The sequence below is a fragment of the Rhinoraja longicauda genome, chromosome 11, assembly GCF_053455715.1.
Source record: "Rhinoraja longicauda isolate Sanriku21f chromosome 11, sRhiLon1.1, whole genome shotgun sequence".
Classification (NCBI taxonomy): Eukaryota; Metazoa; Chordata; class Chondrichthyes; order Rajiformes; family Arhynchobatidae; genus Rhinoraja; species Rhinoraja longicauda.
The window spans coordinates 49,437,589-49,465,348 of NC_135963.1; the positions used below are offsets into that span (position 1 = coordinate 49,437,589).

General features: G+C 44.8%; 1 protein-coding gene and 1 long non-coding RNA gene across 7 annotated transcripts in view; one reads left to right on the forward strand and one right to left on the reverse strand.

Annotated features, from left to right (window-relative positions):
- Nucleotides 1-27,493, reverse strand: LOC144597890 (uncharacterized). Its single transcript, XR_013547802.1, has 3 exons — nucleotides 27,414-27,493; nucleotides 2,811-3,048; nucleotides 1-281 (listed from the first exon to the last, which is right to left on the reverse strand). It is a non-coding gene; the product is annotated as an uncharacterized LOC144597890 (long non-coding RNA).
- Nucleotides 1-27,760, forward strand: part of LOC144597889 (KN motif and ankyrin repeat domain-containing protein 4-like) — a 77,176-nt gene that overhangs the window by 5,139 nt on the left and 44,277 nt on the right. Inside the window, exons 1-2 of one of the 6 annotated variants that reach the window (XM_078407644.1) lie at nucleotides 17,978-18,100; nucleotides 21,109-21,154. The exons of 4 other annotated variants lie outside the window; for them this stretch is intronic. The gene's annotated coding sequence lies outside the window, so the exon portion shown is untranslated. Of the gene's footprint in view, nucleotides 1-17,950; nucleotides 18,101-21,108; nucleotides 21,155-27,760 lie in introns of those variants that run through there. One more of the 6 variants, XM_078407643.1, reaches the window with a different exon arrangement.

Below are 27,760 nucleotides of genomic sequence, written 5' to 3' on the forward strand. Positions count from 1 at the left end.
ATGAATAATTAGAATTTCCTTTCAGCTTCTTCAGCTTCTTATCTGGATGCTGTCAAAATATACAAATGACGACGGTCCAGCGATCGTTTTCCCTTCAGGTGCGCAGAGAAGGAAGGGGAAGGTCACTTTCCCTCAACTCTTGCTGTGAATTTGCCACAGTGGATGCCACAGAATGGGCGGCAGCTGCAGGGACGTACTGAAGTTCAACAGGGTAGTCAGCATGTGAAGAATGTCCATCTGGAGACACCTGTGAAGGTGTAACTGGAACAGCTTCAGGAGAGCTGGGAGGGATAGAAAAGCAAAAACAATCTACTGATGAAACATTTCTAGAATGTATTACTCTTCATATCCATGTGGAATTACTTTGAATCCAAATGGGGCCCTCTCAACAAATGCAATCCAGTAAGAGTGACCACATTGTAGGCATAATGTCTAAATGAGAGCAGGTAGCTTCATGACCTTCTGCAGTTGTACAGGGCCCTAGTGAGACCACACCTGGAGCACTGTGTGCAGTTTTGGTCTCCAAATTTGAGGAAGGATATTCTTGCTATTGAGGGAGTGCAGGGTAGATTCACGAGGTTAATTCCCGGAATGGCGGGACTGTCGTATGTTGAAAGACTGGAGCGACTGGGCTTGTATACTCTGGAATTTAGAAGGATGAGAGGGGATCTTATTGAAACATATAAGATTATTAAGGGATTGGACATGCTAGAGGCAGGAAACATGTTCCCAATGTTGGGGGAGTCCAGAACCAGGGGCCACAGTTTAAGTATAAGGGGTAGGCCTTTTAGAACGGAGATGAGGAAAAACTTTTTCACTCAGAGAGTTGTAAATCTGTGGAATTCTCTGCCTCAGAAGGCAGTGGAGGCCAATTCACTGGATGCTTTCAAGAGAGAGTTAGATAGAGCTCTTAATGATAGCAGTCAGGGGGTATGAGGAGAAGGCAGGAACGGGGTACTAATTGTGAATGATCAGCCATGATCACATTGAATGACGATGCTGGCTCAAAGGGGCGATTGGCCTAATCCTGCACCTATTGTCTATTGACCCACATATCATTACATTCTTCAATAAACTCAGTTGGGGTAGATGCTTCTATTGTAGGACAATGCAATATTAAGAGAACAATGCATTAAAAATATCATACCTGCGCTATAAATGTGAACTTCAAGATTTTACTTTGCAAAGCCTTTGATTTTTCTAACTATTTTTCTTTCTGAATGTCTGTTGCGTTTTTAAGATAAACAATAGCATGTTCCCGTCCAACTATAAATGCAAACCTCAATGTTGGTGAGCAGTCAGAAAGGGAATAATGGTTTGGGAATGGGAACTATGGGCGTGTCTTTGTTCAGAACTTTAGAGACTTTGTTGAAAACATTGCAGCATAAAACTGCGAAAACTAACTTGCATTTGAAAATGCTCTTCCATTTCTTTAAAATAGTTTTTTTCAATTACGAACAGCAATGTAATGATAATTTTATTTTTAATTGCACGCAATCTTGAATAGGCATCCAACACGGTTTTAGGAAAATGTACTAAAACCATGGCATTATATCTTAATCTCTGACTTTGGGTGCAGATGGTTTGAATTCCCCTCTGACTCGAAGAGGCTTAGAGCAGCAGAGTAGAAAATGCTGTCAAGGATGATTGCAGGATTCAGATGATAATATTTCTGTTTTATATTTTCTTTTAATCTTCCTTTCCATCTGATTGCTGCAAAGATGGTTTGACAGACGAATGCAGTTTTTTAAAAAAACATGTGCAGTGGCATTTTAGCTAAGTGACAAAAATGGTTCTGTGAATAGCTGAACAGTTCTGTGCAGAGAGAAAAGTATGAAGGGAATAAACTTTTCCGCTTACTTGCTGGCTTTGCCAAACCCACTGAACATTATTTTCACCACAGCGTGGAAAAAGTATTGCTAAAAGCAGGAGATGTGGATTGATGGTCTTCAGATGACTGTTGTCTACCACTGTTTTTACTGAACAAATACCATTACACTGTACTTGCATATATTAGATTACACTATCCCCAGTACACATTTGAACTGCTGGAATGCATGCATCTTTTAACTGTTGCTTTTAACATTGTCTTCTGTGCTGCGAGGCCAAGAGTTTTGTAAGAGCATTCCAATCCATAAAGGTGAAGAATAATAGGAAAGAAAACTTGCAGATGCTGGTTTAAATCGAAGGTAGACAGAAAATGCTGGAGTAACTCAGGCAGCAACTCTGGAGAGAAGGAATGGGTGATGTTTCGGGTCAAGATCCTTCTTCAGACTGATGTCAGGGGAGGGTGTGGCTCTCCCGAGATGCTACCTGACCCGCTGAGTTACTCCAGCATTTTGTGTCTACCAAGGTTAATAATAATAATATTATTTTATAGACACAAAATGCAGGAGTAACAGACAGCAGGACAGACAGCATCTCTGGAGAGAAGGAATAGGTAACGTTTTGAATCGATCTCTACTACATTTACCTTGATCTCCATTCCCTTTGTCCTATTTTCAAACCTTGCACTTCCTTATCTATGTATCACCCTTTCCCCTGACATCTGTCTGAAGAAGGGTCTCAGCCACAAATGTCACCATTCCTTCTCTCCAGAGATGCTGCCTGACCCGCTGAGTTACTGCAGCATTTTGTGTCTATCTTCGGTGTAAACCAGCATCTGCAGTTCCTTCCTGCACACATTATTTCATATCGTGGCCTCGATCACTGTGTCACAGTAATGTTCCCTGGCAGGATGATTTCAACGCCTCCTGCCTGATTGAAGCTGAGCAGTTGGTGGGTTAAAATCCCCTTGATCTTTTACTTGCCTGAAGCCAGAAGAATCTTGCCCACCACGAGCACATCAGAATCTGATAATGCCATTCAGACAGGCGTTCAACAAAACAGAACAGAGAGATTTGCTCCAGATCAATCCAATAGCGGCAATGGTAAATGTTAGACTTCTCCTTGCGGTTCCTCGTGAGCTCAGGAGCAGTACGTCTTCCTTCTCACTTTCCAAGTGACAGCCTGCAGTTATTTCCATTAATTTACTTGAAGAGCAGGGACCTGTGAATGACACAGGATGATTGAGAGATTAAATTTAAAAGATACTAGACCAAGTGGACCCGTTGGGCCCAAACCTCGCCTGCATTGGTGCAGCACCCTCTCCTCCCCCACTCCCCTCTACCACCCTCCCCCCCTCCCCCGTCCCCCTTCCCCTCCCCTCCTCCCTTCCTCCCCTCCTCCCTCCCTCCCCTCCTCCCTCCCTCCCCTCTCCCCCCCTCCCCCCTCCCCCTCTCCCCCCTCCCCCTCTCCCCCCCTCCCCCTCTCCCCCCCTCCCCCTTCCCCTCTCCACCACTCCATCCCCCTCAACCCCCCTTTCCCTCCTCCCTCCCTCCCCTTCCCTCACTAGGAGATAGATTTAAACATTAAAATATGAATAACTTTAAAAATATAACACCGATTTCAATGAAACTCCTTCCATTAGCACCAAAAGGACGACGGTGAGTAAGGAGAGCCTAAAATTGTTGCGCTATCGTGTACCATTTTGGCTGTAGTTGAGGAACAAACAAACAAACAAACGAGAGTTTTAGTATATAGATGCTGAAAGGATTACACTCATTTCCTCATTCCAATCCCTGCCAATTAAAACCAAGGCACCAATGACAATGGACCTGCTCATCTGTGCTTCGGTGCCTGTGGCATGTTTAATGCATCAGTGTTCCTTATAGATGTTCGCAAGGACTTCATCTGATTTTCTCCTCAGCCATAGGGTCTCCAGTATACACCGATCAGCCAAAACATTATGACCACTGACAGGCGAAGTGAATAACATTGATTATCTTGTTACAATGGCACCTGTCAAGGGGTAGGATATATTAAGCAGCAAGTGAACAGTCAGTTCTTGAAGTTGATGTGTTGGATGCAGGAGAAATGGGCAGGAGTAAAGCAGGGCCGTCTTAACGCATGGGCCTGATGGGCACTTGCCCGGGGGCCCACGAGCATAGGGGCCCCATGCAGATCTGTGTATGTTAAGTGACTTGCAATAAATAAAAACTACTTTAAAAATGTAGGTTCAATAAGTGCTTTTTTCGCAACATTTTCGGTCACTAAGTGCTTCTCACAGCGATCTGTAAGTGCTTTCCGCAACAATGTAGCACCCTAAGTCCATCGCTAAGTGCTTTTCGGTAAGTGCTTTTTGCCGGCACGACGGGGGGGGGGGGGGGGGGGGGGGCTGGTAGGGAAAGGGGGGTGGGGGAGAGTAACGGTAGGGGCCCCAGTACACTGCTTTGCCCGGGGGCCCATAATGCTGTAAAAACGGCCCTGGAGTAAAGACCTGAGCGACTTTGACAAGGGCCAAATTGTTATGGCCAGACGACTGGGTCAGAGCATCTCTGAAACGGCAAGGCTTGTGGGGTGCTCCCAGTCAGCAGTGGTGAGTACCTACCGACAGTGGTTCGAGGAGGGACAAACCACAAACCGGCGACAGGGTGTTGGGTGCCCAAGGCTCATCGATGCGCGAGGGCAACGAAGGCTATCCCGTCTGGTCCAAACCGACGGAAGGTCTACTGTGGCACAAGTCACAGAAAATCTTAATGGTGGTCACGGGAGGAATGTGTCACAATACACAGTGCATCGCACCCTGCTGCGAATGGGGCTGCACACGGAGGACCAACAGCATATTAGGCAGGTGGTCATAATGTTTTTATCTCATCAGGTCATAATGTTTTGGCTGATCGGTGTATCTGTAGTTATTCACAAAATGCTGGAGTAACTCAGCGGGTCAGGCAGCATCTCAGGAGAGAAGGAATGGGTGACGTTTCGGGTCGAGACCCTTCTTCAGACTGATGTCAGGGGCGGGACAAAGGAAGGATATAGGTGGAGACAGGAAGATGGAGGGAGATCTGGGAAGGGGAGGGGAAGAGAGGCACAGAGGAACTATCTAAAGTTGGAGAAGTCGATGTTCATACCACTGGGCTGCAAGCTGCCCAGGCGAAATATGAGGTGCTGTTCCTCCAATTTCCGGTGGGTCTCACGATGGCACTGGAGGAGGCCCATGACAGAAAGGTCAGACTGGGACCCATGACAGAAAGGTCAGACGTAGTGACCATTTGGGCAAGATGCTGGATGCAAACCAGCGAGGTGTCATCTTCAAGGAAATAAAAAAGAAAAATGTACTTTAAAAATACTCCTTTATAAGATATTTATTAGTGTGATAAATAGTTAACACATGTATTCATTATTCATGGCAATTCATGGAATGGATTGTTGGTTCATGTTGGTCGCCTGTTGCAAAATTGCTGAACACTTGACCTCTCTGCTGTAATATCACCCAAAATGGTGTGGGATTCTTGGTTGATCATTCAATCCCACACGGCAATTTAGACATTTGTTTTTTATCTATTCCTGTCATCACACAGATGTTTGCAATTTTAGTGCAATGTCGTTGGCCTCCGAAAGATCCTTTACAGTGCATGTGTCATGCAGCACGTCACAGCTCAGGAGATGTTCCATAGTCTGGAGGCCCCATCCGCACTCGCAGTCTGCCGCATCTTCAGTGTATCCCCACTTCAGCATGTTCGATTTGGTTAGATTATAGCTCATATATATGCAGTGTACCTACTCATCTCAATTACATTATTGTTAATCTAAAAGGATGTGTAGGAAAAAAAATGCAGATGCTTGTAAAAATCGAAGGTAGACACAACATGCTGGAGTAACTCAACGGGTCAGGCAGCATCTCGGGAGAGAAGGAATGGGTGACGTTTCGGGTCGAGACCCTTCTAAAGACTGATGTCAGGGGAGGGGGCGGGACAAAGATAGAATGTAGTCGGAGAGAGGAAGACTAGTGGGAGAACTGGGAAGGGGGAGGGGAAAAAGAGGGAAAGCAGGGACTACCTGAAGTTAGAGAAGTCAATGTCCATATTGCTGGGGTGTAAACCCATTCCTTCTCTCCAGAGATGCTGCCTGACCCGCTGAGTTACTCCAGCATGTTGTGTCTACCTGATCGAAAAGGATGTTCCCTAATTTTAACACCTTGTGTGCGAAAAGGTTGTTTTCTAATTTCTCTCCTAAATGATTTATGTCCACCAATGCTTTGACCTATACATACCCAACAGGAGTTTTTCTCTTTGGGCAATCTAACAATTCTCATCATAATTCTAAAGCCTTGAAAATAATTGTATAAACATGTTATATTACATGCAGAAATAATTGATGTAATCTTTTCTCCTCAATCTAATACTTGGAGCCCAGGAAATGTTTAGATCACTACACAAGGTCCCTTCTCACGTTCATGTATTCTTTGTGTCGGAAGACATCATATGCTGGAGCAAATCAATGGGTCAGACAGCATCTCAGGAGAAAAGGAACAGGTGACGTTTCAGGTTGAGACCTTTCTTCAGACTGAGCATCAGGGGAATGTGTAACTAGAGGTGCGATTAAAAACATAAGTTTTTGACCATTTATGTAATACTCAGGTGAATCCTGTCCTCAAATATATGACCTCACATTTGTCTGTCTATGTGTTACATCTACCACAGTTTCGCTATTTGTCAAACTAGTAAATATCTCAAGCAATGTAATGCCCCTGTCTACCAATGTAATGTCCCTAATTAATGCCTAATTGCTGTGCCACAAACCTTTGTATAACTGGCAAACTTGGAGAAATAGTTCAAAATTATATTATTAAGTTATCAATAATGGTTGATGTCCCAGAATAAAACCTTGTATGGTAACAACAGTCACTTTCTTCCACTTCCGGTATCAACCATCAAACGGCCTTCTTTATCAAACCAGGTCAATAGTTTTTCTTCAGCACCATGGGCTATAATTTAGAATTATTTGTGTGAAACCATGTTTAATTCCTTTGCATACAAGAAACTGCAGACACTGGTTTACAAAAATAAACGCAAAGTGCTGGACTAACTCAGCTAGTCAGGCAGCATCTCTGGAGAACATACTGTAGATGGGCGATATTTCAGGTTGGGACCCTGCTTAAGACTCATTGTAGTAGGGGAGAGAAAGATGGAAGAGAGGTGGGGGCGGGACAAAGACTGGCAAGTGATAGGTGGATACAGGCGGGGGGGGGGGGGGGGGGTTGATTGGCAGATTGTTGGATAAAGGCCAGAGATGAAAAGACAAAGTGTAAGATAAGGAGAGAAGAGACATGAAATGTGAAGCCTGAGGAAGGAATACAGGTGGAAGGGGGGAATGGAAAGGGGAGAATTGTGTGTACATCCAGGTGGGGAAGTGACGGGGAAATAAGGGAGGGGGAGGGGCAGTGTGGTTACCGAAAATTGGGGAATTCAGTGTTCATACTATTGAGTTGTAGGCTACACAATATGAGAATGTTGTTCCTCCTGTCCACATGTTTCCTCACTGACAATGGAGGAGGCCCATGATGGAAAGGTCAGTCTGGGAATGGGAAGGGGAGTTTAAATGATTAGCAGGCATTTGACAAAACAGTTACCTGGTGTCTGCTTGGTCTCAACAACATAAAGCATGCCACATCAGGAGCCACTGAATGCAGTAGAGGAGGCGAACCTCTGTCTCAGCAGGAAGAGCTGCTGGTGTCCCTGGATGGGTGCAAGGGAGGAGGTTTCGGGACAGGTGGTACACCTGCAATTGCAGGTGGAAGTACCTGGGGAGTGGGTGGTTTGTGTGGGTTAACCTAGCATTTGCCGAGGTTGCTGTCTGCGGATATAGGAAAGGGGTGGTGATGGGACCATATGGCTGGTGGTGAGGTCAAGTTGAAGATGGGGATAATGTTGGAGAATGAGGTGTTGGATGTGGAGGCTGGTGAGGTGATTGGGAAGGACCAGTAGAACTCTATGCTTGTTTTTTCTTGTGGGAGGGGGAGCGACAGCTAAACTGGATATAGAGACAATCCCCCGGTGACACAACTTTAGTTTAGTGATACAGCACGGAAACATGCCCTTCAGCCCACCGAGTCCACGCCGACCAGCGATCCCTGCACATTAACACCATCCCACACACACACTAGGGACAATTTACATTTATGCCAAGCCAATTAACCGACAAACCCGTACATCTTTGGAGTGTGGGAGGAAACCGAAGTTCTCAGAGAAAACCCACGCAGGTCACGGGGAGAACGTACAAACTCCATACGGACAGCACCTATAGTCAGGATTGAACCCGGGACCCGGGTCTCTGGCGCTGTAAGGCAGCAACTCTACTGCTGCGCCACCTAGTTCATCAAAAAATAAATCAATTAGATATGAGTCACATTTTACAATGCTACTCTATCTTTATATGTGGAGCCCAATATCTTTCCCACGCAGAAGTTAAAAGCACACTATTCCTCGTCTTTGACTAAAAGATCTAAAATTTACTATTGGCACTTCGTCAGCTTACTTAAGTAATAACTACGTTTCCAGAATTCTCATCTAAATTGACAATTCCTGCCTTCAGAGACCTTTGGAAGATTATGTCTCAAATATATGCATCTTCATCGCAACTAGAGGTGGAAAGCATCAAATCTTGTGGATTTGATAGTTTTAGAACAATGACCTTTCATTGATTACATTAGCTAATGAATTCTGCACGCATTTTCTGGGTATATCGGGTAGATTCTTATTTGATTGCCATTCTGTGAAGACCGATTTAATTATTTAATCAGATTGCCAACTAATTTCATTTGTGACATTACCCACCTCTGATTATTAAGAGTTGATTACATTTTTCTATTTAATATATAGATTGGAAATTTTTGATCTGGGTTAAGACCTATTTTAGAATTACATTTTTTTAATCTGCAAAAGGCAAAATAAAACCTTTTTCGCTCAGCTCGAGCTGTTGAACACCACCAGGCATTTTCTTGTTTCTAATTTCATTAATTCGACATTGATTGTCGCTCTTCTGAAATATACTTCATCCATTCACGCAGGCTTGAAAAACACGATTCCAATTGTTCAATGGTATTTTATCTTCAAGTGTACCCAAGTACAGTGATATATATTTTTTGCTCAGTTTCAACCTAATATAGATTAGGCACAATCAGACTAAGTACAACAGTGCTCTTCCTCTTTCGTTAATCCCCACTTTTTTGTGTTTTGGACCTGTTCCACCATCTCCCAATCAACCCGGTGTGTGGGAGTATCTGCAGTTTGATGAAAGATGTTGGATTCTCAGCAGGAAAAAAAACTGCAGATGCTGGTTTAAATCGAAGGTAGACACAAAATGCTCAGGCAGCATCTCTGGAGAGAAGGAATGGGTGACATTTGGGCCGAGACCCTTCTTCAGACTGATTCTCAGTGTAACCTTCCTGAGGTGCTGTAGATTGCTGCCAGCCAAAGCTTTTCTGTGTAGGTCCAGAGAGAATGATCGGTTTGAGATTACGCTTTCAAAGTTGTTAAATACAAGGCTGTGGTTAATTAAAGGAGGCACATTTATCCATGAAGTATTTGACGTGAAGTCAAGCGTTCAGAAGTGTGACCAAATTGGATTTGAAGTTAATCTCATGCTAAGTACAATTTGAGAGCTGGTTACAGCTCATTAGTTACAGTTACGAGTCGTTTTATTTGTGGCTTCAATATCAAAAGAATAGATTACTACAAGAATGTTGAAGATGTATGAACAATAGTTGGTAGATGGGTTTAAATTAGATCAGTCCGAGTTAACATCTGGTCTTTAAAGCACATTTAATTGAGAGCTTCATATTAATGGTATGTTCCATCCATATCCCATTTTGCTTTCAATGTCGAGGAAGGAACTGCAGATACTGGTTTACACCGAAGTTAGACACAAAATGCTGAAAGTAACTCAGCGGGACAGGCAGCATCTCTGGAGAGAAGGAATGGGTGACGTTTCTGGTGGAGACCCTTCTTCAGAAGTATCTTCTTCTTCAGAAGGGTCTTGACCCAAAACATCACCCATTCCTTCTCCCCAGAGATTGCACTCCAGAATTTTGTGTCCCTTTCAATGTTGAGATAGTTGCTTTGTTTAAAAGTCCTGTGCTGAAAAGATGTTTGTGCCGACCTGAAAAGATTTTAACTTTCGCTGGATTCCTTGTCTAACCTGTCTATCCATCTCCATTTTGTCCAGTTTCCACCCAATCTGTGGAGACGACTCAGAGTTTAAAATCATGACAGAAACTGTCTTCTCAATCTGTGTGGCCGCCCCTTTACTTATTCCCTCTTCCCTGCAGTGCTCTCTTTCATCCTGGTTTAACACCTCCATCATTTAATCTGTCCTCCCTTCCACTCTTTTACGAATCTTTCCATGCATTCTGTGCCCCATCTCATTTTCCCTGCATCTTAAATGTACCCAGTTCTAATGAAAAGTATCCTCTGGTTTTCTTCTGTGGGTGCTGTATGGCAAGCTGGTTATCTCCTGAATTTGTTCTCATTTTGAATTTCTTACATTTGCAATATTTTGCCTTTATTTTTTTTGTGGGATAATTTTGTCTCTTAAGACTGTTTGTAACCGTTGGCCAGCTTTGACTGAATTGTCATTCTTTCTCAGATCTGCTTGAATTCTTACCATGCCCCACAATCTCTCCCTCTTACAATGTGCTGTTCTTTTTTTTAAAAAGTCAAGGCTGTTTTGGTTAATAATTGTCATTCAACTTGTGTATTCTTGTTTACATCTTTGTTACTGCATAGCTAACATGCCTTAAGTGTGGCATTAACTCATTAACATGCCTTAACTCCATAGAGTTCAACTCCCTTCATTTCCAGACTGTAATTTCCCAAGCTAGTGGTCTTGCCTCCTCATGGGCATCAGGTTTGACAGTAAAACACTTTGATTTCAATAAATCCAGGTTTCCTTCAGCACGTTGCATAATGCGCGAAACAAAAGAGGTATTTTAAAGTCTAGTCACTGGTGTTCCGCATGCAAAGCAGCAGCCATTTTTGTGCAGAGCAGACTCCCACAAGGAGCAACGTGATTGTAACACTAACTGGATTGTTTTGTAGTTGTTGAATAAAGGTTAAGTATTTGCCCTTTGCTCACTTGCCTGATTCAGCCTCAGTACATGGTGCATTTAACAAGACAAGGTTAGTGAAAGCTCAAGAATGCTCATGACAAAAGGTTGCATTCATCAAATAACAACGTCACTGCCTGGTTCCCCCCCTGTGAATGTCACTGTGATAAGGGATAGGAGCAGGATTGGGCACGGGAGCACAATTTGGCCATTCAGCACAGCAGTCTGCTCCACCATTTGGTTATGGCTAATCGATTTTACACCCCCCCCCCCTCCACCCCATTCTACCTTCTCCCCATAACCTCTGCCATAGGTTGCTTGGAGTGTAAATTGTTGCTTGGAATGTAAAGTGTCTTTCTTGCTGTTCAATGTTTTTTTTATGGCTGTTAAGCGTGTGCTTTTACTAATTTCATTGAATTGTCTTGTTAGGCTTTGGAATTGTGGATATTCGCCATCATTTGTGCACCTGTGCTCCACTCCCTTGGGTTCTTGATGCTGAAATGAAACAAGATCTGAATATGATTTTTTCTTTATTTGAATAAAAATTACACTACCAGACGTCGGCTTGATAACTTTACCTCCTCTTGTCCATCGCCACACAGAATACTGAGTATAATCTCCAGGCTTCTCTCTTGTCCTGAAGGGCCAATTAGAGTGTAGACTCTCACCTTGCTCTGTCCTGTCTGAAAGACCATTCTCTGTGCATTAAACTACTGACAAAATGGGATTTACTTGTAAACGGGGACAGTTAAAATAGGTGTACGTGCAGGAAGGAACTGCAGATGCTGGTTTACACCGAAGATAAACACAAAATGCTGGAGTAACTCAGCGGGACAGGCAGCATCTCTGGAGAGAAGGAATGGTTTCGGGTCGAGACCCTTCTTCAGTCTGAGAGTCAGGGGAGAGGGAAACTAGAGATATGGAAGAGTACAAAGACAATGTAAGGTCAAAGCAGACAATTGTCTATGGAATATACAATGGTTTATTGTTGGCTATTAATATACAATATATTTGTAAACTGAGCGGAAGATTCAGTGGCTCCATGTGTGTGATGAAACTAAAACTAAAGAGTGCTTATAACTTTTTTTGCTACTCATAATTATATGGCATTGGAAATAAGTCCTTTGCTCCAATTTGTCCATGCTGACCAGGGTGTCTTTCTAAGCCAGTCCAAATGTCTGTGTTCAGCAATATCATTTTAAAGCTTTCCTGTCCCTGTACTTGTCCAAAGGTCTTTTAAACATTGTAATTGTACCTGCATCCATCACCTCCTCTGCCAACTCAACTCATGTATCCACCACCTCTGCGTGGAAAAACATGCCCCTCAAATCTATCTAAATATATATAAATATGACTAAAACTCTCATCTTGTTAGTTTGTTTGTTAGTTTGATGGAATGTACCCGAAATACAGCCAAAACGGTATAAGATAGCGCAACAATTTTGGGCCCACCCTACTCGCCATTCACCTGCGGTCTCGATTTATCAAGCTTTGTTACATTTTAAAAAGCAATTAACAATAAACTTTAATAAATGTGCTCCCCCCCCCCGAGGACTGGCGCCCATCCCGGCGTGCCCCGCGCCTGACCTTTCTCCCGTGGTGCAGCGCGGTGGCAGAGGGTCAAAGAAGATGGCCGTCGCCGTCAAGCTGCCGCTGCAGGAGAGGTTTGCACCCAACGGGTCCACGGCTCACTCTGGCCGCCGCGATGGCCGCCCGGGGCCATGGTGAGTGGCTCCCTCTCCCCTTTCCTCTCCCCCTTCGCCCGCCCACGGCCCTGGGGGACACTCCCCGGCCGGCAACGGGTCCACGGGTGATCAGTTGGGGGTGGGTTGCCGGGCCCACAGGAGAGGCTTGGGCCTAACGGGTCCACACCCGTCTAGTCCCCTTTTAAATCTTTTCTCTCTCACCTTTAATCTTTGTCCTTGAGTTTAAGACTCCATGTAAGCTTGAAGAAATTTTTGTTTTTGTCGGAAGGGCCCAATTGGTGTGTAAACATCTGTAATCTTTTGATGCCCTGTCCACTAGACCATTAGTTTAGTTTAGATCAAAGATAGGCACAAAATGCTGGAGTAACTCAGCAGGTCAGACAGCATCTCTGGAGAGAAGGAATGGGTGACGTCAGCTGTCGCATACAGCATATAATCCTCCAACATTTTTGCCACCTCCAGCAGAATCCCACCACTAGCCTCACCTTCCCATCTCCACTCCTTTCCGCCTTCCACAGAGACCGTTCCCTCCATAACCCATCCCTTCCCACCCAAAACATCCCCTCCCCAGTTACTTTCCCCTGCAACCGCAGGAGATGCAACACCTGTCCACTTACTTCCTCCCTCGACTCCATCCAAGGACCCCGACAGTCCTTTCAAGTGAGGCAGAGGTTCACTTGCATCTCCTCCAACCTCATCTACTGTATCTCCTGTCCCAGGTGTCAACTCCTGTACATTGGTGAGACCAAGCGCAGGCTCGGCGATCATTTCGCTGAAAACCTCCACTCAGTCAGTCTAAACCAACATTGCTAAACACTTTAACTCCCCCTCCCATTCCCTCACTGAACTTTCTGTCCTGGGCCTCTTCCACTGTCAGAGTGAGGCCCAGTGCAAATTGGAGGAACAGCGTCTCATATTTTGCTTGGGAAGCTTACAACCCAGCAGTATGAATATTGACTTCTCTAACTTCAAGTAACCCTTGCTTTCCCTCGCTCTCCATCCCTCCCCCATCCTAGTTCTCCGACCAGTCTGACTGTCCCCCTGATTAAATGTTATCTCTTTCTGCTTCATTGTCACCTTCCCCTAGCTAACGATGATCTATTCTACATTTTCCTTGAACCTCGTCCCCTTTGATGTCTCGTTTTCACACCTTACCCTTCCATATCTCTGTGTCTCCCTCTCCCCTGTCTCTCAGTCTGAAGAAGGGTCTCGGCCCAAAACATCACTCATTCCTTCTCTCCAGAGATGCTGCCTGTCCCACTGAGTTTCTCCAGCATTTTGTGTCTATCTTCGGTGTGAAGGGATCGAACAAGGGGGGGTCGGATAGAGTCGAGGTCAGAAAAGTATTTGAAGATGCAAGCTAGACCTTCTCTTGAATATGAGCAGTGTTTGGGGTAAACTGAGGTGGCAGAATGCAATGCTAAAATCAAATTATAATTATAATTTGACTTTAGCATCATTTCAGGGTAAATAAATTGGGGAAAAAGTGGTTGTTTTATAAGCAACTGGCCTTTTTGAGGAATGTGAAATGGAAAATCAAGTTGGATATGGCCACATCTTTGGGGGGCATTTGCTGGAACATTGATTATGGTGATAATGAAAATCCCTATGGTAAATCAGGAGTTGAATTTCCTTTTTTTTAAATCAAAATGAACTTTATTCAAGTAAAAGATATGTACCAAGCTTCAGTGTTGAAGCCCTGCCGGTTGCAAAGAGTTTCCTGATAAGAATGCACTTTTGCTCTGCTCCGTTAAGCCTGCTTTCAATTGCACAGTTCTATTTATCGACGTTGTGAGAAGGAAATTCCTGGCCAGGATCTTTAGGTTGGACTTGCTGTTCCCTGGTTTGCACTCAAAGCTGTACTTCCTGAGCTTCATGTGAACAAAGGAGTTCATTGGAGCCTGTTTTTTATGACAATAAACTGATCTGATCTGAGAGCAATCTGGGTAAAAGAGAAAGATGGCGTGACTTTCATTGTAAAGCAATTTTGTGCAAATTGGATATACTGGAATTAATGATTGCAGTACAATTTAGGGCACTTTCACAAATAAATTTCAGTAAACTCTAACATTCCCGTTTATAAAAAGAATGCTGCATGTGGCAAACTTGTCCCCTCTGCAGGGGAGTTCATTAAATGGGCCAAAATTTTATATATATATATTTTGAGTTCTTAAAATAACTTCAGCAATTCATCCTCAAGCACTAAAGTGCACAATAGTATAATTAATTCCCTTTCATCATTTCTGTCCTGGGCCTCCTCCATTGTCAGAGTGACGCCCAGCGCAAATTGGAGGAACAGCACTTCATATTTTGCTTGGGCAGTTTACACCCCAGCGGTATGAACATTGACTTCTCTAACTTCAGGTAGTCCCTGCTTCCCCTCTCTATCCCCTCCCCCTTCCCAGTTCTCCCACTAGTCTTCCTGTCTCCGACTACATCCTATCTTTGTCCCTCCCCCTCCCCTGACATCAGTCTGAAGAAGGGTCTCGACCCGAAACGTCACACATTCCTTCTCTCCCGAGATGCTGCCTGACCCGTTGAGTTACTCCAGCATTTTGGGTCTACCCTTTCATCATTGGCTCCTTTTGGCTGGTAACTTAAGGTTTTAACTTGTTGATGTTTCCTGTGTCTATGTATTTGCAAAGGATAGCGACTGGAAGTTGGCACCGGCAAAACTGCACTTTGCGTTTGTCTGCATCTTTGCATTTGCGCACTAAAGACCAGTCCTGAGTGTTGGCATACTTCTCTGAGTGGTTAACCTGAAGGAAGGTAGCAACTAGCCCATTTAGCGTGGGGTGCATATTTATAGGGAACGGTCTGGATGCAGGGTTTACAGCTTGCTATCAACTATCGTTAGTAAGCTCCACAAACATTATTCATTTCAGAATAGGCAATTTGAGGCAAGCTTGTGTGAGTTTACAAATAACTGAAGAGGCCGGCGATCAAATAACCGAAATAAGAACATGAGAGGGAAAACCAGATGTTCCACTAAGCAAGGAGTTAACATTAATGGGAAGGACAAGAGAGAAATAATTTTAGTTTCAAATGAAACGAAACAGTTAGAACAAGCAATAAAAAAAAAGCTGTGAATGAACACGTAACAATCAAACACGTGGATAAAGAGAGAGTTAAAATCTAGATGCTAAGGATGCATAGACACAAAAAGCTGGAGTAACTCAGCGGGTGAGGCAGCATCTCTGGAGAGAAGGAATGGGTGACGTTTGGGGTTGAGACCCGAAACGTCACCCATTCCTTCTCTCCAGAGATGCTGCCTGACCCGCTGAATTACTCCAGCTTTTTGTGTCTACCTTCGATTTAAACCAGCATCTGCAGTTTTTTTCCCGCCACAGGCTAAGGATGGGCTTGTGTAGAACTTGAGTAGGCTAGGAAGGCCAGGGGAAAAGCTACCTTCAAACACCACTCGAAAGAAGAAACAAGGTAGTGACATGAGGATGTCATTCTTCCTCAGGGCAATTTGCGAGAAAATAATCAGGGGGAGTTTAAAAATGTGATTTTTTAAAAAACATTTAAATTTGAGTTGATTTATGTAGTAGACTTGTCAATAATAGTCATTTTTGATCTACAAATTATTATCGAGGGTCTTGACTCAAAACGTCCCCTATCCATGTCCTCCAGAGATGCTGCCTGACCCGCTGAGTTACTCCAGCACTCTGTGAAACGTCACCCTATCCATGTCCTCCAGAGATGCTGCCTGACCCGCTGTTACTCCAGCACTCTGTGAAACGTCACCTATCCATGTTCTCCAGAGATGCTGCCTGACCCGCTGAGTTACTCCAGCACTGTGAAACATCACCCTATCCATGTTCTCCAGAGATGCTGCCTGACCCACTGAGTTACTCCAGCACTCTGTGAAACGTCACCTATCCATGTTCTCCAGAGATGCTGCCTGACCCACTGAGTTACTCCAGCACTCTGTGACATGTCCAGCACTTTGCGTATTAACCAACATCTGCAGTTCTTTGCTTCTGCAAATTATTACCTTATTATTTTGGTTTTAGGTTTATGTGACTTGTTTTATTCTGTGGAATATACAGTTGTGCTTATTTTGTTGAATTATTTATGCTCAATAGAAACTACATTAGATTGTTATGGGGCCTGTGTTTCATTAGAAATTCATTTGGGAATGTTATTATAGAGAATTCCACAAAAGATCCAGATTTTGTGGAATTGTTTGACCCCCCCCCCCCCCAGGTGGCACTATGACAGGACTTTCAGTTTTCAACCTATCACCGAGCAACTGCCATAACATACCTACTGATTGTAAGAATGTCCTGCAATGTGTTCATGTATGTGTCTTGTCCCCACATAAAATGATAACAGATTTTTATTTTCGCTCAGTAACGAAAAATTATTCCAGGCAATAGAGATGTATAAAGTCATGAGAGGAATAGATCAGATGGACACATAGAGTCTTTTGCCCAGAGTAGCAATATCGAGAACCAAAGGTCATAGGTTTAAGGTGAGGAGGGAAAGATTTAATAAAAATCTGAGGGGTAACTTTTTCACTCAAAGGGTGGTGGGTGATTGGAACGAGCTGTCAGAGGAGGTAGTTGAGGTTGATACTATCGCAACGTTTAAGAAACAGTTAGACAGGTACATGGATAGGACAGGTTTGGAGGGATATGGGCCAAACTCAGGCAGATGGGACTAGTGTAGAAGGGACATGTTGGCCGGTGTGGGCATGTTGGGCCGAAGGGCCTGTTTCCATGCTGTAAGACTCTATGACTATGACTCTATAATATAAAATGTAAACATCTGTAAACATTCACAAAAGCAAGTTTGCATTTATTTATTGAATTGTTATTTACAACCTTTGAGTATTTTCAGGAAGTTTTTTCTGAAAGTACCTCAGTGCCTTTCATAGCTTGTGTCTGAACTTGCCATTTTTGTGTGAGCCTGCGATGTAGTTAACAGTTAAGAGAGTCAAGGGGGCGGGCTAGCTCTGAACGTCCATAGTAATGATGAGGGAATGGGGGCCTGGAAAACGGAGGTCATTGAAGTGACGAAGGGCATGTAAGGTGTCTTGGATATAGGTCGGGAGGGATTGGACCAGGGGAGATGGGATAGGTCTGAGGAATGGTCTAGACCTGAAACTTCACCGATTCCTTTTCTCCAGAGATGCTGCCTGACCCGCTGAGTTACCCCAGCATTTTGTGTCAATCTAAGAGAGTCAAGAGTGTTTTATTGTCGTATGTCCCACAATGGAATAATGTCATTCTTACTTGCAGCGGCAGTGGAACAGGCTCGTAAACAAAAGTAGATCAATAAATAACAAAAGCCAATATAGTGCAAAAACAAATCAAAGCCCAAAGTCCCTAATGCAAGCCAGGCAGTTCATAGTTTGGAGTTTTGCTGGAGTTCGTGCTATTCAATAGCCTGATGTTGTTGGAAAGAAGCTGTTCCTGAACCTGGACGTTATAGTGTCTGTGCTTGCAGCTGGGGGGAGGTCAGTACCGTTCAATTAATCAACTGTTAAATGATTTTATTTAGCATTTAGCACTTTCTCTTCATTTTGTTTTCCAAAAGGAAGACCTTGATTGCAAATTTCAAGATTTCTCCAGTATCATTTTCCCACCGTCTAATGTCAACTCTTGCCTCTCTTTTACTCTTTATACTCCTGAACTTTTGGTGTCCTCTTTTGTATTATTGGCTAACTTACCTTCATCTTTTATCTTTCGTTCCCTTATTGCCTTTTTAGTTGCCTTCCGTTGGCGTTTAAAAGCTTCCCGATCCTCTTGCTTCCCGCTAATCTTTGCAATATTATATGCCTTCGCTTTTATTTTGATGCTGAGTTACTCCAGCTTTTTGTGTCGATCTTCACTCTGTATCCTGTTTGAACTAATTATTGTTATTTTAATCAGCCGTCCTTTGATCTAGTCCATCCTCGTGTACCCTATCTATTTTTCTCCTTGAATCAAAATTGCTCTCTGGATGGTACAGCTTGCCATGTTTTGGAACAAATCAACTAGTCCAAATCTGTAGTATAAGAAAATAACTGCAGATGCTGGTACAAAATGCTGGAATAACTCAGCAGGTCAGGCAGCATCTCAGGAGAGAAGGAATGGGCGACGTTTCGGGTTGAGACCTTTCTTCAGACAAAAGAAGGGTCTCGACCCGAAACGTCGCCCACTCCTTCTCTCCTGAGATGCTGCCTGACCTGCTGAGTTACTCCAGCATTTTGTGAACTAATCCAAATCTTCTCTGCAATATTCATGACAAAGATTACCTACCTTTGATCTTCTAAAATCAGTGTTCAAAAAGTTCACGGTTTAAACTGGGTGTGGCGTGCAAGAAACACTTTTCCTCATGTTGGGCATTGCTGTGCGTTAGGTTAAAACCTATGTTTTGCTCTTTATTTATTTTTTCATCGTTTCAATCAAAAATCAATATTTCCCTCCACAATGAAATGTGTTGTTATGCATCATCCCTTAAGTTTAGCAAGCACTTGCTGGAATTGGTCACCCTTGCAATCCTGATGGGATTCCTGCAACAGGGATGCATTGGTTGAAGTCATTCTCAATGCTGTGCCTCTTTTGGAGCAGAGAACTTAGATCATTGGCTTGGATAGAGTTAACGTGGGGAGGATGTTTCCACTAGTAGGAGAGTCTAGGACTAGAGGTCAAAGCCTCAGAAGTAAAGGACATTATTTTAGGAAGGAGATGAGGAGAAATTTCTGTAGTCAGAGGGTGGTGAATCTGTGGAATTCTTTGCCACAGAAGGCTGTGGAGGCAAAGTCAGTGGATATATTTAAGGCAGAGATAGACAGATTCTTGAATAGTACGGGTGTCAGAGGTTATGGGGAGAAGGCAGGAGAATGGGGTTAGGAGGGAGAGATAGATCAGCCATGATTGAATGGCGGAGTAGACTTATTAGGTTATGTGATCATGTTAACCTGGGTTTAATCATTAGCCTTCCTGATACAACAAGGTTTTGGTACGATGTTGGATAGGGGCCCCTGTAAGGTGAGGCTTTGTTTACCTTTCATCCTTCCGATCGTTCCTCACGTTTCACTTCCCCATCTCCCCAATGCTCCGTTCAACCACCCCGAGCCCTCACACCCCTCCAAGCCCTGCAGCTGCACAACCTGGTGCCTGATGATGTTTCCAGTCTCCAGGGCAGACACAAAATGCCGAGTAACTCAGCGGGTCAGGTGACATCTCGGGAGAGAAGGAATGGGTGACGTTTCAGGTCGAGAACCTTCTTCAGACTGGTGTCAGGGAAGCGGGTGGGACAAAGATAGAAAGTTGTCGGAGACAGGAAGACTCGAGGGAGAACTGGGAAGGGGAGGGGATAGAGAGGGAAAGCAGGGACTATTTGAAGTTAGAGAAGTCAATGTTCATACCACTGAGGTGTAAATTACCCAAACGAAATATGAGGTGCTGTTCCTCCAATTTGTGCTGGGCCTCACTCTGACAATGGAGGAGGCCCAGGACAGAAAGGTCAGATTGGGAATGGGAGAGGGAGTTGGAGTGCTGAGCCATCGGGAGATCAGGTATCCATTCTCCAACTCTCTTCCCATTATCTACCCAATTATTATTACATTCCCAACCATAATTCTATTCCTGCCAGGAGTCTCCTCCCCAGCCTGGCACAGACCCTCATTGTGTTGTAAATCTGTGGAATTCTCTGCCTCAGAAGGAAGTGGAGGCCAATTCTCTGGATGCTTTCAAGAGAGAGATAGAGCTCTTAATGATAGCGGAGTCAGGGGGTATGGGGAGAGGGCAGGAACGGGGTACTGATTGTGGATGATCAGCCATGATCACATTGAATGGTGGTGCTGGCTCGAAGGACCGAATGGCCTACTCCTGCACCTATTGTCTATTGTCTATTGCAAGGCCTCTTAAAGTGGAGGTTTGTTGCAAATTGATGTCCCATTTAAGAAAGAATTTTGAGATTAGAAGTACCAAAATAGTTGGTGATTTTGTTTTGAGGTCAATAATAATAGGATTTTTCAGGGAGATTTCCAAAGTACACACTCAGTTGACAATGATACGCACCAGCCAGAGGGGAGAAAATCGACCCAGATTTGTAAAACTGCTTAAATTGATAAAGTCTGACCTGGCATTGCCGTATAATGAGAGGGGCAGTCCTTGCAGCAGACATTGTGCTCAATGTGACTCTCATCACTTAGACTTATAACAAATGTGCAGACATGATGGGTGTACCTGGGATGAATTAAGTTGTTTTGGAAAGCAGTTGTAAACCAAGAAAGGGCGGTAATGGAATATTTTTTTTGGATGCTGGCTTGTGGTGCAATGAGTGAGAAATTGAAATCTGCTTTGCTTTGGAAGACTGGCCCTATATAAATCAGGAGAAAGTCAGGCCAAATGCTTGTGGAAGAAAGATACGCCCAGCTGCACTGATGCAATGAATTCCTTTTGTGCAGCAAAGACCAAGTGAAATTGTTTTGAACTTTTTATGCAATAAATGCTTCCTTTAATTCTCATGTTGCAGAGGATAATCTTCTTAACTTCCATCCAGCTAAGAACACAATGCAAAAGTGAGTTGAAATGTTTTTGTTTTCTGGAGAATGTGTACTCAGTGAAAGCTTGGGTCTCTGTGCAAAGCATTGGCACGATGTAAGGCACAGTATTCATCACTGATGGATGTGGAAAGGTCTACTCCCTTTCAACCCCACATAACCCTTACTGTTGGGGCCTCTGAGGTGACATTCAGCTGGGCGGCATGTGCAATGGGAATAGAATAGGCTTCCAGCCCACCCATGTCCCCTTAGTTCATTCTCCTGCCAAGAAACTAAGAATGCCATTGATGAACAGTCTGCATTGAAAGAGTCTTTGTTTTGGAAGTGACTCGCAGCATGCTATACTGGATGTAAATTAGCAGTAAAAATAGATGACCTCATGCATGTAGGGGTGCCAACTATCTTACTCCCAAATAAGGGACAAGTTGACGTCACCGCCCCGCGCCCCATGCCCCACGTGACCTCACCCAGCGAGCGGCCACATGCTCCCGCTCCACCAATGGCAACTGCCCGGGCCGGGAGGCGGGTTGCTATGCAACCTCCGTTAGGCGCCTGGGCCTCCGGGCCTACACTGCCCGGACCTACACTGCCCGGACCTACACTGTCCGGGCCTACAGCGTCTGGGCCTACAGCGTCCGGGCCTACAGTGTCTGGACCTACAGCGTCCCGGCCTACAGCGTCCGGGCCTACAGCATCCGGGCCTACAGCGCCCCCCCGCCGGGCATAATACGGGACAAGGGCGGTCCCATACGGGACAGACCAATTTAGCCCAAAATACGGGATGTCCCGGCTAATACGGGACAGTTGGCAACTCTACATGCATGGAACAGATGAGAAGATAAGTGGCTGTCTTCAATTGCCATTCACAGATGGGAGTGTTGAAAATCTTTTTATTATTTTGTTGTTATTTTTCACTTAGTCGTTTCATCTGTTAGGCTGTGACAAGATCGTTTCATCTGTTAGGCTGTATTGATCAGTTCAAGAACATACTTTAAATTCATTCCTAGAACCTCAACTGTCATTGATATGAAGACATTTTGACAGCATTGTTTAAGTATTAGCCTGGGTCTTAGATATACACATTTTTGATGTTTTTTTCAGCATTTGAACAAATTGGTTGAATGTAAAGTTTTACCTTTTTCCTACTTTCAAACTCCTCTGGGAATAAGGACTCTTGCCGTTTGGGCCTGTGTGAGCTGGGAGCTTTCTGCACTTCTGAGAAGTGGTAATCTTGCTCTGCAGGATCTTTGGTGGCACCAGACTCTTAAATCCCGAGAAAAGTTGATCCCCAGAGTTTAGGATCAAGTCAGCTGGAAGCACCGTCATCTGAGGTGGACATTCAGTTTGGAGAACTGAAGGCTTGTAGCATCACAGCACATGTTGGAAAGAGGCGGTGAGTCCATGGAAGGAATGATAAGAGAGGACAATAATTTTAAAGTTGAGGTTTTATCAAATCGAAAGTCAGTATTGGTCAATAGTCATTGACTGATGGGTGAACAGTGAACCTTACTCTTGGGCCTCTGAGGTGAATAGCAGATGCTGGTTTACACTGAAGATAGACACAAAGTGCTGGAGCAACTCAACAGGTCAGACAGCATCCCTGGAGAACATGGATAGGAAGTGTTTTGAATCAGGATATTTCTTCAGACTGATTGTGGGGAGGAGTGGTGATGGGGAAAAAATCAGTTCTTTCCGAAGCCTCTGAAACTCCAGAGAAAACAATCAACCTCACATAGAAACATAGAAAATAGGTGCAGGAGGAGGCCATTTGGCCCTTCGAGCCAGCACCGCCATTCAATGTGATTCTCCTTATCGCTAATACCTTCCGAACCAGGTGGCATTTTGGGAAACCTCTTCTGCACTCTCTCCAGTGCTTTCACATCCTTCTCGTAATGAGGCAACCACGTCCTCCAAACGTGGCCTACCAAAGTTTATAAAGCCGACACAGCGTCCCAACCAATAAGGGCAAGCATATCACATACTTCGTGATCACTCTATCTACTTGTTTTGCAACATTCAGGGAAGTGTAGACTTGGACTCCAAGATCCCTCCAGACATCTTTGCTGTTGAGGGTCTTGCCATTAGTTGTGTACTTTCCCCTTGCATTTGTAAACATAATAAACTAAGCAAGTTAATGCACAAGCCGCATTCCTTCCACCTGACCTCTAGATCTTCAACCCACTGATGTAAACAATGACCATCAATTATTGTACTAAGGCTGTAAACAAACAGCTACCTTGTGAACTGACTGATGATCAGCTCGATCAATTATCGCTGGCCTTGGGTTCTGAACTCCCCTGACCTCACCCTCTGTGATGTGTTCACCATCACCACTGACCCCCCCCCCCCCCCCCCCCCTCTCTCTGATACGAAACGGTCTGTCCTCAGCAGAGGCCTCACCTTTGTTCCACTCCGCCCCCACCTCAACGAGTTCCGGATCCGCCACGATGTGGAGCTCTCCTTCCATCGCCTCCACCTCCGGGCCTTTATCCATGGGAAGGAGTCCTCACCACCCAGTGATGACCCCTTCTCCCGTCTCCAATGGACCCCCTCCTCTTGGACTCCCCCGGCTGGCCATCTACCCTCACTAGAACTTTTCATTTCCAACTGCCGGCGGGACGTCAACCGCCTCAAATTTTCCACTCCCCTGACTCACTCTAACCTCCCCCCTCCTGAACGTGCAGCCCTCCACTCACTCTGCAGCAACCCCGACATTATCATCAAACCCGCTGACAAGGGAGGAGCCGTGGTAGTCTGGTGTGTTGACATGGATAGAAAATTGGTTGGCAGACAGAAAGCAAAGAGTGGGGGTAAATGGGTCCCTTTGAGAATGGCAGGCATTGACTAGTGAGGTACCGCAAGGCTCGGTGCTGGGACCGCAGCTATTTACAATATACATTAATGATTTGGATGAAGGGATTAAAAGTACCATTAACAAATTTGCAGATGACACAAACCTGGGTGGCAGTGTGAGCTGTGAGGAAGATGCTATGAGGTTGCAGGGTAACTTGGGCAGGTTGTGTGAGTGGGCGGATGCATGGCAGATGCAGTTTAATGTGGATAAGTGTGAGGTTATCCACTTTGGTGGTAAGAATAGGAAGGCAGATTATTATCTAAATGGTGTCAAGTTAGGAAAAGGGGACGAACAACGAGATCTGGGTTTCCTAGTGCATCAGTCACTGAAAGGAAGCATGCAGGTACAGCAGGCAGAGAAGAAAGCCAATGGAATTTTGGCCTTCATAACAAGAGGAGTTGAGTATAGGAGCAAAGAGGTCCTTCTGCAGTTGTACAGGGCCCTGGTGAGACTGCACCTGGAGTACTGTGTGCAGTTTTGGTCTCCAAATTTGAGGAAGGATATTCTTGCTATTGAGGGCGTGCAGCGTAGGTTTACTAGGTTAATTCCCGGAATGGCGGGACTGTCGTATGTTGAAAGACTGGAGTGACTAGGCTTGTATACACTGGAATTTAGAAGGATGAGAGGGGATCTTATTGAAACATATAAGATTATTAAGGGGTTGGACATGTTAGAGGCAGGAAACAGAACTTGGGGGAAGAGGCAGGAAACAGAACTTCCCAATGTTGGGGGAGTCTAGAACCAGGGGCCACAGTTTGAGAAAAAGGGGTAGTGTAGTGGCCTGGCGGAGGCCAGAGAAAAGGCAAGACGCCAGGCAGTTTTTAGTAAGATTCTTTTATTAGGCTGTGAGCTCCTGCCCACAGCGTAGTCCACCTAGGGATGAGCCACGCCTCCCCTTGGTCTGGCTTTTAACCCCTTACGCCTGTCCGTCACAGGAGGCCATTTAGAACGGAGATGAGGAAAAACTTTTTCACTCAGAGAGTTGTAAATCTGTAGAATTCTGCCTCAGAAGGTAGTGGAGGCCAATTCTCTGAGTGCTTTCAAGAGAGAGCTATATAGAGCTCTTAAGGATAGCAGAGTCAGGGGTATGGGGAGAAGGCAGGAACGGGGCACTGATTGGGAATGATTAGCCATGATCACATCGAATGGTGGTGCTGGCTCGAAGGGCTGAATGGCCTACTCCTGCACCTATTGTCTATTGTCTATTCCCTATTGTCTACTGGACCGAGGCCAGACGACAACTCTCAGACACCTCCTCCTACTTATCCTTGGACCATGACCCCACAGATGAGCACCAGGCCTTAATCTCAAACACCTTTACTGATCTCATCACTTCCGGCTCTCTGCCCTCTAAAGCCTCCAACCTTATCATTCCCCAGCACCGCACGGCCCGATTTTATCTTCTCCCCAAAATTCACAAACAGAACTGACCTGGCAGACCCATTGTTTCTGCTTGATCATGTCCCACTGAATTAATTTCCACATACCTCGACTCCATCCTATCCCCCCTAGTCCAATCCCTCCCTACCTATGTCCAAGATATCTCACATGCTCTCCATCTCCGGTTTCCAGGCCCCCACTCCCTCATCCTTACCATGGATGTCCAGTCACTCTACACCTCCATCTCCCACCAGGATTGTCTTGAAGCTCTTTGTTTCTTCCTCGACCGCAGAACCAGGCAATCTCCATCTACCAATAGTCTCCTCTGCCTAGCAGAGCTGGTCCTTACCCTCAACAACTTCTCCTTCGACTCCTCCCACTTCCTCCAAATCCGAGGCGTAGCTATGGGCACTCACGTGGGCCCTAGCTATGCCTGCCTCTTTGTCGGGTACGTCGAACAATCCCTGTTCCAGGCGTACACTGGCCCTATCCCCGAACTCTACCTCCGCTACATTGACGACTGCATTGGTGCTGCCTTCTATACCCATACAGAACTCACTGAATTCATCAACTTCCCCACTGCTCTTAAATATACTTGGACCATCTCCGACATCTCCCTACCGTTTCTGGATCTCACTATCTCCATCACACGAGGCAGACTATTGACCGACATCTACTACAAACCTACTGACTCCCATAGCTATCTTGACTACAGATCTAAACTTTAAAATGTGAATAACTTTAAAAATATAACACCGATTTCAATGAAACTTCTTCCATTAGCACCAAAGGGACGACGGTGAGGAAGTTGGGCCTAAAATTGTTGCACTATCGTGTACCGTTTTGGCTGTAGTTCAGGAACAAACAAACAAACAAACAAGAGTTTTAGTATGTAGATGGTGCCAAGGATGGTATAATCAGATTGTATGCTACTGCTGGGTCTAGACATCTCAGGAAACCCAGCTCCTGAAGGTTGCCGGATCTGTGCTGGGTCTGTTTCACACATTCCATGAGAAACCTCTTGCAGTGATTCTGGAACAATGTAATGTCCGGGTGGTTTGCCCCAACATTGTCACTAATACTTTGAGTTGTGCTTGAGGCCTTTACCCCAGTGTACACTTTACATAGTGGTATGTGGTGTTCTTCATCATCCGCATTGAGTTTTAAGGGGTCACACATTCTGACATGCGACAGCTCCATAAAATCTGATGAAAGACCCACCAACAACTGTGAAACTTCATGTTTGAGAATATGCAGCAGAGGAACCTCACCTTGGAAGAGTTTCTTGAATGAAGTGAGTCTGCCAAGGTTATATGACAACAACTCAAGGTATGCCAATGTGAGCATATTGGTCAGGCTCTTCAGGATTGAATCATTTGTATGTGTCGGATCTACAATTGCAACTCCTTGGAAGTAGAGTTTTAGAGCTTCATACTGTTCGAGTATTCGGTCTACGCACATTTTCATTGAAAGCCACCTGGTTTGTCCTGCCCTGAGGATATTATGATTGTCTATGTCAAAGAAATCCTGGAATTCTCTGAGAGCATCTGTGAGGCCATGCGGAAATGAGAGTAAATGTTCCTGCACAAGTCCTCCAGTGACTTTGGTAGCTTCAACGAAGCATGAGACGCGCACAGATGAATTAAATGACGAGCATGTGATTGGCATGATCCTTACGAAGCAGCTGAGGAACTGAATGATGGACTCCAAACATAACATTGCACGTTTCAGCACAAAATCCAATGACATTCTCCATTGGAATATGTTTTTCCTGCAAACACTGAATAACTGCGTTGTAGATGGTATCTGCCTTTCCATTCGGCAGATCGATGAGATCGATAAATACAATATTCATTTTGAAGCTTTCTGCATCAAAGTATGTCTCTGATGTCAAAGTATTTAGATTTAGATTTAGATTTAGAGATACAGCGCGGAAACAGGCCCTTCGGCCCACCGAGTCCGCGCCGCCCAGCGATCCCCGCACATAAACACCATCCTACACACACTAGGGACAATATTTACCCAGTCAATTAACCTACATACCTGAGTGCGGGAGGAAACCGAAGATCTCGGAGAAAACCCACGCAGGTCACGGGGAGAACGTACAAACTCCGTACAGACGGCGCCCGTAGTCAGGATCGAACCTGAGTCTCCGGCGCTGCATTCGCTGTAAGGCAGCAACTCTACCGCTACGCCACCGTGCCGCATCTCTGTTGACTTGTCCGATGTCTCATCGATGATTAATGAACATTTGTGACCTTTCAGTTGCTCAACTCCCACTTTCATGTAATGAAAACCTGTATGATTGTGTTGGTAGCTTTCTGTTTATCTACAGTAACATGCTTGAGAGTTTCATCAGAGGGAAATAAACTCCTCAGCAGTGCGAGCAG